Source organism: Lissotriton helveticus, chromosome 6 (assembly GCF_964261635.1).
Source record: "Lissotriton helveticus chromosome 6, aLisHel1.1, whole genome shotgun sequence".
In the NCBI taxonomy this organism is placed as follows: domain Eukaryota; kingdom Metazoa; phylum Chordata; class Amphibia; order Caudata; family Salamandridae; genus Lissotriton; species Lissotriton helveticus.
Window position 1 is genome coordinate 2,114,676,140 of NC_136067.1, and position 15,671 is coordinate 2,114,691,810.

The window sequence follows — 15,671 nt, forward strand, 5'->3', positions numbered from 1 at the left end:
GGGGCTCCCGGCTTGACTTTGCCCCCTGGAACACGATGTGCACGTTCCACCGTGAAAAATTTTGTGAGACCAGAAGGGGCCAAGTGGTTCAAGACCAGATCCTCAACCAGGAGATCCACCGAATGGGGTTCAGGGTTTTCCGGTACACCAACCAGGCGAACATTGCAGCGACGCGCCCTATTTTCAAAGTCCTCCAGGCGACGGGTCATGAAGTCGTTCCCCCGACGGAGATTTCCAATCTCTGTTTGGAGCTCCGAGACATCATTCGTAAGGCTAGAGGATTTAATATCCAGTGATTGCACCCTCTCATTCGTCTTGCCGAGATCAGCACGAATCAGATTCACCTCAATAGCCACGGTGTCAAGTTTGTGGGCCAAGGCCTCGTACTGTAGGCCGATGGATTCCCTCACACCCGAGATGGCTCCCATGATATCCTGTAGGGAGGGCTCCGTCGACTCTTCCAAAATTCGTTCGGACGCTATACTAGAACCAGGCAGGGCAGCTCCGGGGGACCCCTTCGAATGGGTATAACGGTCCATGACATTTGATTGAACTGGAGCTCCGCGCAGAGGTGTTTTCGTCTTGCGCGTCTCTCTGTCCCCTCTGCCCGCCATTTTGAAGATGCGTCACAGGACAAGCCACCAGGTTCGACGGGCCAGACACCCAAAGTACAGGATCAAAAGTACATAAAAAGGGGGCACAACTCGGGTAGAGGTCGCCAAGCCAGCAAATAGGTCACATGAAAGCCCGACAGCCGATCTGCCTCCAAGTCTCAGCCGCAGCACGACATCCACCTCCGTGGCCCAAGTCGGAACAGAATCGAAACCGAAACTTAGGAAGGGGGGACCCACAAGGCCAGATCTCCTGCCGTTGTTGTTCAATTGCAGGACGGCTACAGTACCGCACCCCGTCCCGGGCGCACCTCAAGGGCGGAGCCCAAAAGTTCAGAGCACCATATCTCAGGAATACGAGATCCAAATCGATTTCTGAAAAGTGCCAGGGTAATCAGCCAAACGTCCCCCACACGAATTCTTGCAAGAAATCAGGATTCAGCCAGGATAAAATGTCGGGAGCGGCGAGGGTCCGGAGAGCGCTGTGCTCAAGCGGCCATCTCGGATGCCCGCCAAGCTCCTCCTCGGTCCTTGGATGCTTGATTCCGGTCTGGGAAAGACATGGCTTGGTAGTTCGGACTGGACTGTTCCCATGAGGCACAGGGTCAGAGCTGATTTGCATATAGCCAGTGTCTAACCCAGGGTGGTGTGGAGTGCAAAAAAAAACGATGGATTTGGGCCCAGATCCTTGTACTGGGGTGAATGTATGACATTGTTCTACATTCTCTCCATCAACTGTGTTTTTTGCAATTTTCACCCCGAGTGTGCTGGGTATACTCAGACGTGAGTCCCAGGCTCTCCACACCACTGGAGTCAAGCTATCCAGGCTGAAGAAGGCTAATAGCCAGAAACCGGTCCTTGGATGCTTGATTCCGGTCTGGGAAATACATGGCTTGGTAGTTCGGACTGGACTGTTCCCATGAGGCACAGGGTCAGAGCTGATTTGCATATAGCCAGGTTCTAACCCAGGGTGGTGTGGAGTGCAAAAAAACGATGGATTTAGGCCCAGATCCTTGTACTGGGGTGAATGTATGACATTGTTCTACATTCTGTCCATCAACTATGTTTTTTGTTGTATGTTTAGCAGCCGCCTGCAAGCCGTGCCCCAGTGTCAAAACATGACGGACCACCGGCCTTGCTTTGAGAAGGGATGGCCCTTGATCAGTTTCTTTCTTGGAAAGGGGATTATAAATGTCACTGCATGTGTTCGCAAGAGTTCTCTGCGCCAATGATATGCACATTTTAGAGGAGCTTAATATGTGATTGCAGAGGCCCAATGGGTGAGACGCTGGCCTCCTGTGGCTAGGGGTTAGGAGGCACATCTGGGGTGGAAGCATGGCATCTGCATGTGCGAGCCTTTGAAGGGCTGAATCCGGAACCAGGCGTCGCAGGGGGTCTGCACAGCCTCGCTTGACAAGGACAATGACTGCTGACTTTCTGGCCAGGCCGTCAATCGCAATATTGGGCTCTTGTCGGTGCCGCCATAGTCACAGGTTCACCCTGTGCAGGCTTCCAGTCCAAAGAGGAATGCGGCAGCATTTCAAGGGCACAGACACCCCCCAATCAAAGGCACAGTCCGTGAAAACCACAGCAGGGGAACGACAGAACTCCCAGGTCATCTGGCAACAATCTCCACGTTGTAGACACCAGAGATGCCACAAGAGGTATGACGCATTCAGAAACAAACCCTTCTTACACCTTTCGACTCCAGATGTTCGGCAGCCAGAGATGGACGCCTCTATCTTCAATCATAGCAGACGGATGACTCAGCAGCAGGCGCGTCGCTGAGCAGTTTAGTTCCAAGCGCTGCTCGTGCTGGGAGCCTGGAGCTGTGTGAGGGTCGGTGGGTGTAGAACACACAGGGGAGGATGTGTGTGGTTTTAATGTAGGTGTGTTAGGCGGTCAAGGGGTCAAGGGGTCAGTAGGACACCAAAGCTTCCCTTCTGTTCCTCCGTCAAAGCCCGACTATGTCCGTTTAAAGCTCTTGCTGTTGTTCACTGCTCGGCTCAACTTTAAGAACATCTTTGATTTTAAAGACATTGTGCAGTAATGTGTAAAATATGATGGTCTCTTCAAAATTCATGAAGTAGGTCATTAACTTGCAGAGCTTTTTCACCTTAGTATAGCAGTGCATTGACAAGTATTATTTAAAGCGATGGTTTCAATGTTAATTTACAAACATTAATTCTTCTCTCCTCCCTGACAATAAGATAAATGGTGAGCAAGAGGTAAATCAGTTGTTTTGTGCACTCTTCGGGTGACCTGGGTTCCTATTATAAATTAACAACATTATAGTTTATTAAATTAAACACAGGAACAGGTTGTGTACAAGGTCATTTATTTTGAGGTCCTCTTAATTATGATAAAGGAGACAAAATGCATATCATCGACAGTTCTGATGCCATTATGAACCTTAAATTCGGTCAGTGTACAGGCCAAGGAATGGCGGCATGCCCCCCGGGTGCTGGGGATGGTTTGTTGGTTGGCAGCATTTCAGATGTTTGTCGCAAGCTTGCACATGCTGTGGTTTCCGCAGAGTTTGGGGCAGGTTAGCATCCCCACCTTGTCTCCGCTGGGTTGATGTGTCTTTCGTGTCATTATGATCAAGTAGAGCCATTATCGATTGGTATAGCGGGACATAGGAATGCCAGGTTAGAATCCAAGGGATTATAGAGCAAGAGTTCCGTCTCGTGAGCCTAGTAAATGCAGGCGTGAGCAAGAATGGTAGCTGCCAGTTCAATCTTGCATCACTCTAAAGTCAGGAGATAGGCATTTCTTTAAGTGTGAAATAGGCCCCATGCAGTGCTTAGAGGGAACATTCATCTAGGCGAACCAGGACTGTGCAAACTAGTAAGATCCGGGTCGGATTGCGTGTTGCAAGGGTCCGGGTCGGATTGAGTGTTGCAAGGGTCCAGGTCGGATTGAGTGTTGCAAGGGTCCGGGTCGGATTGAGTGTTGCAAGGGTCCGGGTCGGATTGAGTGTTGCAAGTGTGGGCAGTCCTTGCTGGAGTGGGAGCTAAAGCCCAAAGGCCAGGCTTCAGCTTTGGCGTCCTGGGCCTCTCAAAGGGAGGGTTCAAGTCCCCTGCCAAAGTCGACAGGACCATATTTACAACACACTCCGGTAGGGTTGCCTGTCAAAGTGTGTGCTATGACCCAATTAATGCCCCCAGGCAACAACTCCTAGAAGCATCCAGCATTCCATCAAGTTAATAAAGGGCAGGTGTGGGTTCCAAATTAAAAGTGAGTGGGGTAATATAGATGCGTATTCAGTGCAATTCCGGCTACGGGAGCACACAATATTTACAAATAGTCAATTATGTTATGCTCTAATAAGCGCAATACACAGAAAGCTGTAAGAGCATTAGTAAGGTGGGTTTGGAGATCTCTTGACTTCTGCCTGCAATGGCACACCTTGTCATGAGTTGCCTGTGCACAGGTACGGCACTCCTGCCCGGCAGCATTGAAAACTCTTCCACTCATCAGCCTGCACCCTGGTACTGGGGGGTCATCCAAGTAAGGGCAAACTAGGGCTTAGTCACCCCCGAAAGGATAGGCACAAACTTACTGAACTGGGGGTTTCTCATTGGTCACACTTCCTGTGCCTTGTTAGGTCTCGCCTAGACGAAAGCAGGGAGACAACTAATGTTGTTACTTTTGGGGGAATGTGGACAGCAAAGTGCCACGCGCTTTGCCTGCCGAGATTGGACCTCGTGGGCGCGCACACATCCGCTCTCTTCAAAGAGAATGTGCACACCCTTCAATCCGCTCTCTTCAAAGAGAATGTGCACGCCCTTCAATGAATGAATCTGCAATATCTCCTTCCCTCCGCCTCTATCACCTCCCCATCTGAAGTTTACTGTCCTCCCTCTCGCTAAGGCTCTCTCCATGCTCCGCTCTCTGTCTCGTGGGCCGCGGTGCTCCTCTATCTCTTCGGTGTCGAACGTAGTGAAGTCCAATTTTGTATATATCGTTCATGTTTAGGAAACTAGTAATGTTAGAGTGAGTCCTTATCAGATATATAAATGATTTCTGGGCAGAGTTGAAATTATGGACAAAGAAATTGTCCTATAAAAGTATATACACATAATTAGTATTAAGATATCGCGTTTTAAGCGAATTCCTACATTCCCAAAATGCTCCTTGGCTATATGCAAATAAGGTTTGCACACTCATTGGAGAGTGCGTCTACCCCCTTTCACACACCCCTTTCGTTTGTGCTCCTTCCGATTGGCTTACATCGGAACTGAAAGGACGCTACAAAAGCTACCATCTTGGAAGAACTAGATACCAAGCCCAGTCAATGCAGATCTACCGGTAAGAAAGCAAACGTTGCGACGTTTATCTGTTTAATGCAATTAATGTGAATTTATGAGCAAGAACAAAAACATGTTGCATTTGCTACATGTTGTAAGTTTACTTGAAATTTACATTGAACAACAGAATCAATAATTAGAAAATGACACGGACATTTACAATACCTGGGTATATAAGTGCTTCATTTCAGTTTTGACGCAGAACTAAACCGGCGAGCACAAGACAAGATGCACCACTTTCATGACGATCGTTACACGAAAGGACCGCCTTCATTCTCATGCGTGCCTGGAAGTTGCCTGTTTGTCCCTTTTCTGTGTTGCTGACAGCCAGACCTTGCCCGCTTCTCAGACACGCCTCCACTAGTTTGTACAACTCTCTTGCATATCTTTGGCTCTCCTCCTTTACGGCGAGTACCCTGTTACCGATTGATGCTTGGGCACTGTGCTCCACTGTTAAGGTACAATAAAATAAAATAAAAACTGTTAAATAATATTTGACGTTTTACAACGAGGAGTCACATTGTTTTCGAACACTTACGAACTTATCTGTTTTGACTTTTTGCCCAATGTTCCTTTAAATCCCACCGAGTTCTTCTTTGTTGCATCAGGTGACCGAGGAGGCTCCTTCAGGAAAGTATATTTTTTCAACCGATTTTGCAGGAAAGAGCAGGCTGAATCAATGTTTTTCTTCAATCCGAGTCAATCAGGAAATGAATTTCCCCTGCATTTTTTCCTGAAACTCTCTCTAATCTATTCCAAAACATCGGACCGCATGAATTCCCCTATAATTGCAAAGCACTAATGCGCTTCGATGCCTCTTTAGGGGTTTAACTCACAGCGCATAAGAAGCTCCCCAAACTGCTTTGTCTTGTTCAGTAGAGAAAACATCTATAATTGTTTTATTTATGCGCCGCAATGTGTTTCAGAAAACAAGAAACTTTGACTGTACCGGATTTGTTTATTATAATTAAATGCATGTATTGTGTTCTACTATTTTTGTGACTAGAATAGCCGCGTAATTAGGTCCCGATCCTCGAAATTCTGCAGGACGCTTGTTATTTATTACACTCCCGCTTTTTACTTGCCTTCTCGGACACTGACAGAAGGAGACCGCTAGAACTACTTATCCCTTCACGCTCCGTGGCTGGCAAGTTGACATACATTCTGCGCGACGTGGAATGCTGTTTACGGTAGCTGAAACTGAGGGCTAGCGATATATCTGTTCCCGGCCCTTTCTGACAGTACAAATGACGTTCAAGCCAACAAAAGGAAAGGTGAGTGAGAGAGAAAGTCCTGCTTTCTGGTGGGAGCTTGGGGACGGGTAGTCTGAGTTCGTAGAAGAGTTCTTCTGTTTCCCATGCGCATGTTTCAGAACCTCAACCAGGCAAGCCTGATGCTATCTGGGACTTGCAGTCCTGTGTACCCCAGTATAAAATCTGTTCGTCAGTACACAGACACAACAGGATTACCTATTGACGCTGGATTGGGAAAGAAGAGAGCCCTTGATAATGTGCAAGATGCACCATACCACTGAAGAAAGAGTTTAGAAATCCCTGCGACTTGGGAGTCAGAGAAAAGGGATCCCATGGATACGGGGGTAAAGGCATTATTTTATGTGTGGGAGTGGGGATAGGGGCCGGGGCAGGGGTATAGGAGACTACATTTCTGTTGTGGCGAGCGTGGGCCGGTAGCGGGGGAGGTGCTGTGTTTGGTGGCAGGGTCAATTTTTGGGGACCCACTACAAATTGCCTTTGGGCTTGAGGCCTGTTTCTGTCACTCTGCTAAATTTATTGTGCCTCGCACGTGGGACACGCTGCACCGTATTCACTACATCCACCTTTCCCAGGCAGTCTCATGTCTCGTCTGAGCATGCACATATAAACAGCATCTTGGTAATGAGCCGGCTCTGAGGGCTGCGAACAAAAATATCACTGAGCATGCTTCCTCACTCCCAAATCAGATTCCGGGTCTACAGATCGCACTGTGCAGTATGTCACTGTGTTACTTTTAGGGTGGTTTTGGATTAAGATTCGCTGCTTTCAGGGCTCTTTTCGTGTCTGTCTGTCTGTCTGCTTGCCGTGTGTATCTGGGCTGCTTATTAGGAGCTAGGGAGTTGTGCCGTGTTTCCCTTGCTTCTTTTCGTCTCTATCTTCCTGGACTGATCTTCAACAGGGGATAGTGCGGTGCACGCAGATTCTATTCTCTCATCGGTTTTCATAGTGAGAGAGTAACCATAACCTTTTTTGCCTGTTTCTGTCTCGGTCTCCCTCTGTCAAAAATTGCGCTTGGGGACTGTGAGTATGTGCCTTGTCTGTCCCCCAAACTCTGCACAGTCGCATACATTCGAGAAGAAAATCTTTCATCTGGAATATTACAATGAAAATCAGGGAAGGAAGATCCAAGCGGGATTCAGAGGAGGTAAGCACCAATTGTTGTTGTATGTGTTTTTAGTTTTTAGCTGTGTAAGAATTTATTTCCTCGATGCCATGGACTTTATAATCCTAGCTCTTTTCTGGTTTTATAATTGTGACAAATGCCTTGATGAATTGACTTACATTTGTCGTCCTCCTTAACCTATTTTCTGAATTCCAATGGTTATACTTAACTGCTCAGATAAAGATTTTTTACCTACATTGTGCTTGCTCTCATCCCCATCCTTGTGGGCGATCTTACTTTGATCCATCGGTTACATGCTGTATGTGCATATCCACACAAGCCCCAGACATGATGCACAAATTCGCAATTAACATTGGCATGGCCTGTCTGTACCCGTCATTTAGCTCATATGAGGGGGTGACCCAGTGCCTTGAGACCCTGACCGGTGCGTAGTTGTGCTTTACCAACTCCTGATGGATTGATATGTCTCTGCCACTTCTATCATTCATACACTCACCCTCTTTGTACGGTGCTCATGCTGGAGATGCAGGGTCGAAGAGTTCTGTGTGCCCTATACACCTAGCCCAAATAAAGTCTCCGTGCACAGCAGTTCCGTTTTTAAGCTGAGAATGTTCACAGCCCTGGAAGATGTTCTCTGGCCCCTCACTGCAGTCTTCCCCTCGCCTTAAATGCACATCTTCTGTGATGTCATTCAGTTTGAACTGTTATGGTGCTTGCCTGCTAGGAATGGTTTGTCCATGCTCCTAGTGCATGTGATCGCTGCCAGGGAATGCTTGTGCTCACCTGCAAGGGATGTTCTGTCCACTCTTCTGATCTATGAGCCCGGCTGCAACAGATTGTTTAGTTGTACAAAAAATGGATATATTCATGTGCAGTGGATGGTTAGTGTGTTTTTAAACCCTTCATGGTGTGGCATATCTGCTGAACTTGCTTGGTGCTCACCTGCATTATTGCCTATGCAGGGTGGCTGCATTGTTTCTTACCCTTGCTACAGGCAGTCTGTCTGAGTCAAGCATGATGTTTGCACAGCCATGAGTTTTCTACTCGTGTTATAATTTGGGAAGCACACATTGGTTTACCACATCCTGAGTGTTTGCTTGCATTAGCCTCTCTCTTACCTCACCTATTGGCCTTCTATGTCTCTCTATTTATTGATGTCCTCTTTCCCTCACGTTTTCCCATTATTTTATTTCTTTCTCTCTACAATGCTCTCTCTGCCTCTTCTGCTCCATCTATCACTCCCTTTGCTTTCATCTCTCTTTCTATCCCCTTCACTGTTTCCGTTCACTCTCTCTGCTTCCAATGTCTCGCTCGTTTAATACACCTGTCTTACCTCTGTCTCTCTCTCCCTATTTCACCATTGTCTACTTCTCCCTCGCTCTTCCTCTGTATGAGCCTCATCTCTTTACCTCATCTGCACCTCTTTTCTCTCTACTTCAATGCAATAGCTCTCGCATTTGCGAGAGATTAAGCTATTGGCATTGTAAATGACAATGCCATTTATTTATCTGTTTTCAAAAACAAAACATAAATAAAAATGTTGTCATTTACAATGCCAATAGCTCTAACTTTTCAAAAGGCGAGACCGTTGCATTGTAAATGCTTGTGTATTCTGCCGGCTGCTTTATCTCTTCATAGAGAAATGGGGTGTGGGGTACCTAGCTGCTCTCAGCATGGCACATTAAGGTGGGCGCAAACCGGGATGTTACCCATTAATGTCGCAACTGCACACGGTGCTAGCAGTTAAGCAAATGGGAAGTCCCCTCAGAAGGAGCTGAACAGGTGTAATTTCAGTAAGACAGGAGGGATTCATGGCAAGTACATGAGGGCACACCTGCTATTATCACTTATTCCTGGTTCATCAGATAGTTCATCTTGTCATATGTTTTACAGGGACACACTAGGGCATTAAGTGAGCTGCACGAGGTAGCAAGGTAACATGCTGTGAAGCGGTGTGATCTCAGCAGACCCACAAAAGGGGGCTGCGGCAATACTTGAAACTGGAAACAGTGTCTCTGGCCTTACAGCTGTGTGGAGCCAGTCTCATTTAGAGGTAAGCCCAGGTGAAAATTGGGTGCTTCTTAAGGTTCTCATGACCAAAGCGGTTTGTGATATTTCCCAGCAGATCCACTGAAGGTGTACTGCAGCTAACATGAAACGGGGAATCAGGGATTCCGACACTTTTGCGGGTTAAGCATCCAGGGGCAGAGATGGTTAGCAGGTACTGGCATCCGTGAACCCACAGCAGTTAAGCAAGCGGGGCACACTGCATAAGTTGTCACTAGACGAAAGGGTGAGGTGTCGCCAACAGTGGGCACAATACATATATTGTTTCAAACCAGATTTGACACCAATTAGGTGTTCTCCAGGGTTTAGCAATCATAGGGGTCTGTGCAATTGTCTGGTCAATAGGGTGAAGTAAGTGCACCCCCCGTACCAAGGGTAGGTGACATTTTGCTTCAGTTAAGCTCAAATGCCCCGCCCTGTTAGCTTTATTAGCCACGCTGGGCGGTGACACTGTCAGCCAACATAGTGTGCTGCTGTCGCAATAAATGGGATAACAGGGTGTCAAGCACAAAAGGCTACTAGGAAAAAGCAACATTTGGCATGTCCAGGATTCAGCAAAAATTTTAATTTAACGGGCAGGACATTTTTCCACTGCTTGCGTTGCACAGGGTGGGCAGTGCAAACCCCCCCTTCTATCGGGGAATAATGGGGGGAAGGTAGGACTTAGTCAATCCTGAAATTTAGGCACCATATTGCAGACAGTGCACACTGTATTAAAGCAGACAGGTTAACTAGCTGGTATGCCTAGGGGTTTTCTCCACAGAGGGAGCTGAGCAGGCGAAATTCCCATAAGGAATAAGGGATGCATGGTAAGTGCAGGGAGACACCCTTGCTCAGAGACTGGCTCAAAGGGCGGGTCCCCTCCTCCCACAATTTCTTAGTGATACACTTAGGGGGCAACGGCCTCATTGCCATGGGGAGGAGGTCACTTTTATAAGCCATGAAAGCTGACTTAGGGGAGATCAGCAAATACATGGGTCAATGTGAGCTTTGGTGGTCTGAGATTATTCCCCCAGAGTGTGGCACGGGGCTTAGTCAGAGGAAACCGTTGAACATCCCTGAAAGAGTGAACAGCTCATGACGTAAGTTCGCAGACTAGAGAGGTCTGGGTTACATCAGAAACAAGCTGATTCAGGCTAATGTTAAAGGCTACTTTGATAAACATGGTGTTTATGTCACCATTGGGAATGGATTTGTTTCCTTGGCCTTGCAGGGGGCCCTGGAAATGAGAGGTGGCAAGTGAGTAGACAGCTGTCTTGGTGGCACGGGCTATCCAGGTGAACACCTGTTAGGGCACGGACTTAGTGGCATAGAGACTAGCCTTGATGTTACGAGATAGCGTCTCCATTCACTCCTTAAGCCGTATTTTTGAGACATTCCCTAATGCCCCTCAGACCCTTTTCCATGTGGTTATTTGGAGAAGCTCCCTCCACCATGACGCCTTGCTTGGTTTACTGATCTCTTGGTGAAGACCACGCCCCCTTCCTTATGCTTCCTGTTCCTGTTCTGTCGTCTCTCGTATCCTGCCTTGTCTTTGCTCCTGTTACGGACAACTTCTCCTGTTTGCCATTTGTTTTCCCCTATCCTGGTACATGCGCATATATTTGTTGTCGTTTCTGCGGGCTGCGGAACGACAAGCTGCGTTGTCAGCACTTTTTGGTTGCATCGCTCTCAGAGGGCACTTATGTGTTAAGCCCTGCGTAGCCGAGAGCCGTGTTTTAGTCCTAAGCTCGGTTAGCGAGAGTATTGTTGGTCCGCTCTTTCCCTTCCCCACCGAGCCAGCCAACACACCTCGCTAGTTCATTGTTTATTATTTTTCCCTGGTGAGAACGTGGTTGTTCGGCTCGTCCGATTTAGCCGGACAACGCGTCTCCCTGTTCAACTTTGCCCTTGAAGTAGTGCACTGTTCCGCTCTCTCTCTCTCAAGAGCCGGACAGTTCTACTTCTTCCCTATTTTTTTCCCTGGGCACAACTTGGTTCACACTGCTATTACCGTTAGCTCAGGTGACTCCCCCCTCTTTTCTCCGAGCTCATACAGATATTCTCTGTGTTTTGCCATTTATTATTTTATTCCTGGAATCATCATCCACCATTCAAATTCTGAGTGAAAGCTGTCCTGTCTTTTATACTCTCCTGCCTTCTCTCGGGGTTGTCACCTCTGAGTATAGGGGTACATCTGTTCCTCGACTGCTGCAAGAGGAGGCTCATCTTTGGGAACACCTTAAGGATTTTTGGGGTGAGTGAGACGCTATTTTTGGTTACTATCAATGTGCTTAAGAGTCTCTATAAAGGGTATATGATACATGTGATGGTACTTCCTTTTTTCCCTACAGTCCAAGACATCCTTGACCAGCTCATTACAGAATACCTCAACAACATCATCTGGCGAAGAGTGGTGGTCACTCTTTGGTTTTTTCCCCACACTTTTGGGGAATAATTACTTGTGAGCACGTTTTGTGTTTGTTCTCCAAGTGTTATTTTCTAGAAGGGTGTGGAACATTCATCTTCGCTCCCGTGGAATTGCTGGATCCACGACAACACCTAAGGTTAAGTTGACAAACATGGGGTGCATTTGTCACAGGCGGGCATGGACACATTCCACTGGGCATGCAGGAGGACCTAGAAAGCAGGTTGCAGGTGAGAAATGAGCTGTTTGGTGGGGGGCTCTGGTGGCGGCGAGGGCCGCCTCCACAGCTGTTGCGGAGTTACAGGGCGATCTGGAAGCAGACGGGTACAGTCAGGGTACCTCTGCATCAGACTGGTACAGTAAAGGTCCCTCTGCGCGGCACAATAGGGGTGCCAGAGCCAAAGACCAGGAGCCTCAGGGGATGTTTCTGGAACACAGTGACAGCGCCCCGTTAGTCCTTCGGGTGGTTGGGGGACTGACCAACCGGGGATTTGCCCTGCTACGCTTCGCCCTGAAAAGGGCGTGAGTAATAAGGGGCCAACGTGTCACGTGATCCGGAGGAGGATCACCCAAAGGTGTAGCACTGATTGGGTTCCCCACAGTGCTGGCTCATCAGGCGGGCTGAGCAGCATAGGTTGGTACAGCCTGCCTGCCCTTGGATCACCCGTAAGATAACCCACCATATTGCATACTTTTGTATGGAATAAACCTGCAACAATATTTTCCCATAACAAAAGTTGTCTTGTGTCTTTATTCATGCATGCTCAGACTGTGGGTGGGGGAAGTTGCCGATAATGGCACTATGCGGCTGTCCGCGGCCCCTGCAGGGTGCCATTCCAAAATGGCGGCCCTTTAGTGCCATTTGGGCAGCAGCTCACCCCTCTCTAGTGGTTGGAGTCCGCTTGCCAGGGCACCATATGGGCGTCACATCCGGTGCACCAAGGTGGGGGGAGGGTATATATGCCTCCCCAGCCCCTCCTGGAGTCCTCTGTTGCACCAGCCATGCCGTCTCCCACCCCACCTCTTACCCGATGGACAGGCTGGTGGACTAGGTACTCAGAATGTTTTAATGTTTTCTTTTTGTGTTGCAGGCGGAGTTCCGGGGCGATTTGGAAGCAGACGGTTACAGTAAGAGTACCTCTGCGCGGCACAATAGGGATGCCAGAGCCAAAGGCTAGGAGCCTCAGGGCAGGTTCCTGGAAAACCGCAATGGCCCCCCGTAAGTCCTTCAGGCGGTTGGGGGCCTGACCAACCAGGGGTTTGCCCTGCTACGCTTCGCCCTGAAAAGGGTGTCAGTAATAAGGGACCAACGTGTCACGTGATCCGGAGGAGAATCACCCAAAGGTGTAGCACTGATTGGGTTCCCCACAGTGCTGGCTCATCTGGCAGGTGGGGCAGCATAGGTTGGTACAGCTGCCTGCCCTGGATCGCCCGTAATATAGCCCACCATGTTGCATACCTTTGTATGGAATAAACCTGCAGCAATATTTTCCCATAACAAAAGTTGTCTTGTGTCTTTATTTATTCATGTATGCTCAGACTGTGGGTGGAGGAAGTTGCAGATAATGGCACTATTGTGGTGGAGAGGGTGGTGACAGGAGGAAGGCAGGTGCCTGGCCCACTGTACCTTCTGCCGGTAAGCGGAGGGGGGAGACTCAGACAAAGGCGAGGAGAAGGGGAAGAAAAGAAAGTAACAACGAAGAGAGGGAGATGGAGAGAAAGGTTCTGGGGGTGGCGCAGTAGTGCTAGTAGGGGACAGCTACCTACCATCCCTTCTATCAAGTAGGGGAAGATTGGAACAAGTTACTAGGGGATACAAGAGAAGGGGTGACAAAAAAGGGAAAGGAAAGAGAAACTGAGACATAAAAATAGAACTGGAAAAGATACATGAGAGACATTGAAAGAGAGAGAGAGAGAGATGGAAATAGAGAGAGGAACGGGATATGAAAAAGAAAGAACCAGGAAAGTGTGATGGGGGAAGAAGAGGGCAGCAGATGAGCTGGGGGAGGGAAAAGGAAAGAATTAAACAGAGTACACGAAGTACATGAATAACAGCGAGTGGCGCCCTTTCCTTTAGCAAGCCCTGTAATATTTAAAGAAACAATTTGGAACACGCAAGATTATCTGTAAAACTACAGCAGTCTGCTAAACATACTTTTATGTTCCTGTTCAGAATTTAATTTGAACTTCAAAACAGAGGAAAGGGAAAATAAGTGTATGCGCAATTTAATTTTATATGTGGAGGAATGAGCTGTGTGACATACTTGTATAGGGCCGCCCCATATTGTACAAAGGTGATAGATGTGACAGAGCACACCTAGTCGTGCTGTGTGGCGTCTGCCTGTAGGCATCAAGAAACTGGTTGAGTGCTGACTCAGATTCTTCCCCTTGATCCACAGCAATGCGCAGGGCCCGGGTGAGGGTTTGCATGAGACGTTCCACCTCTCCACTGGCTTGAGGCCACAGAGGGGTGATCTTCCTGTGGTGAATCGCTTTTCCCTCCAGGTACTCTTGAAACTCACAGCCTTGGAACGGAGGTCCTTTATCTGAACGAATTTCATCCAGTAGGCCCGTGAGTGCAAATGCCTTGTCAAGGACTTTCCAGACATGGACAAACACCGTTGACGCCACCACCTCCACGACTGGGAAAGATTCGACGAGCACCAACATGGTGCAACCATCCAGGAAGCGCTCGAAATCAAGACTCACCTTGGACCAAGGGAGCTGGCTTGGCTCTTAAGTGATGACCAGCGCTGGTGCCGGGTCCCCGCCGGTGATGGTGCATGCGTGACATTGCCTCACCATGTCTTCCACCATGGCATCCATGGCTGGGAACCAGACCTTGTTCCGTAGTTGGGCCTTGGCCTTCGCCATCCCTTGGGGACCCAACATGCTCCAGCTGGATGATTCAGTGTTGCAGTGCCTTTGAGGTTACGATGACATGCCCCCTCAGAACGACTCCCTGCTCTCCTTCGCTCAGCTCATGGTGGACCTGCCAGATCTGTTGCCGAGCGTGGCTGGCTTCGGCTTGGAGCAACTGAGCCCCGTCTAGGAAGTGTGCCCATCCGTTGCTCAGCAGGGTGGATTTCATTCTGGTCAGTGTTTCGTCGGCATCCGTCGCTTGGCCAACCTCCTCTAGCGTCATGGCTGTGGGGCATGCTTCGTACGAGACCATCTTCACGAACGCCTCTGAGTAGGCTGCATCCGGGGGTGGACTTCAAGTGACCAAGGACTTGGGGTGTCTGAAGAGATAGTGCGCTGGGTTGTGTGCTCTGGGGCAGAATACAACTTTGAAGTTGTACGCCTGTAGCTGTACGGCCCATCTTTCTATTCTGGGGGTGCCAGTCTCGATGACCCTGCAAAGAGTGGGAGCAGCGGCTTGTGGCCGGTCACTACGTGGAACTCCTGGCCGTATAAGTAAAGGTGGAGATGTTGGCAGGCCCATTTTATTGCCAACGCTACCCTCTCGATTTGGGCGTGTCTTGACTCAGTGTCCGACACTGCCCTGCTGGCGTACGCCACTTGCCTTCAGGACTCCTGATCATGCTCCTGCAGGAGGACTGCGCCGAGGCCTACTGGGCTAGCATCGAAGACCAGATCGGTGAGCCTCCCCGGGTGAAAGTAGGCCAACACCGTCTTATCCATGAGCTCTGCCTTGATGTTGTTGAATGCGGTGTTGGCAGCCACGGTCCATTCCCACTTGTGGTCACTGCAGGTGAGAGTCAGAGTGGTTCCGACAAGGAGGCCAAGTTCAGAATGAACCTGCCACAGTAGGTGGCCATGCCCAAAAAGCTGTGAACCTCTGTGGGAGTCTTCGGAGTACTTGCTGCTCGTATGGCCACAGCCTTCTTGGGGTCCACCTGTAGTCCTTCTCTG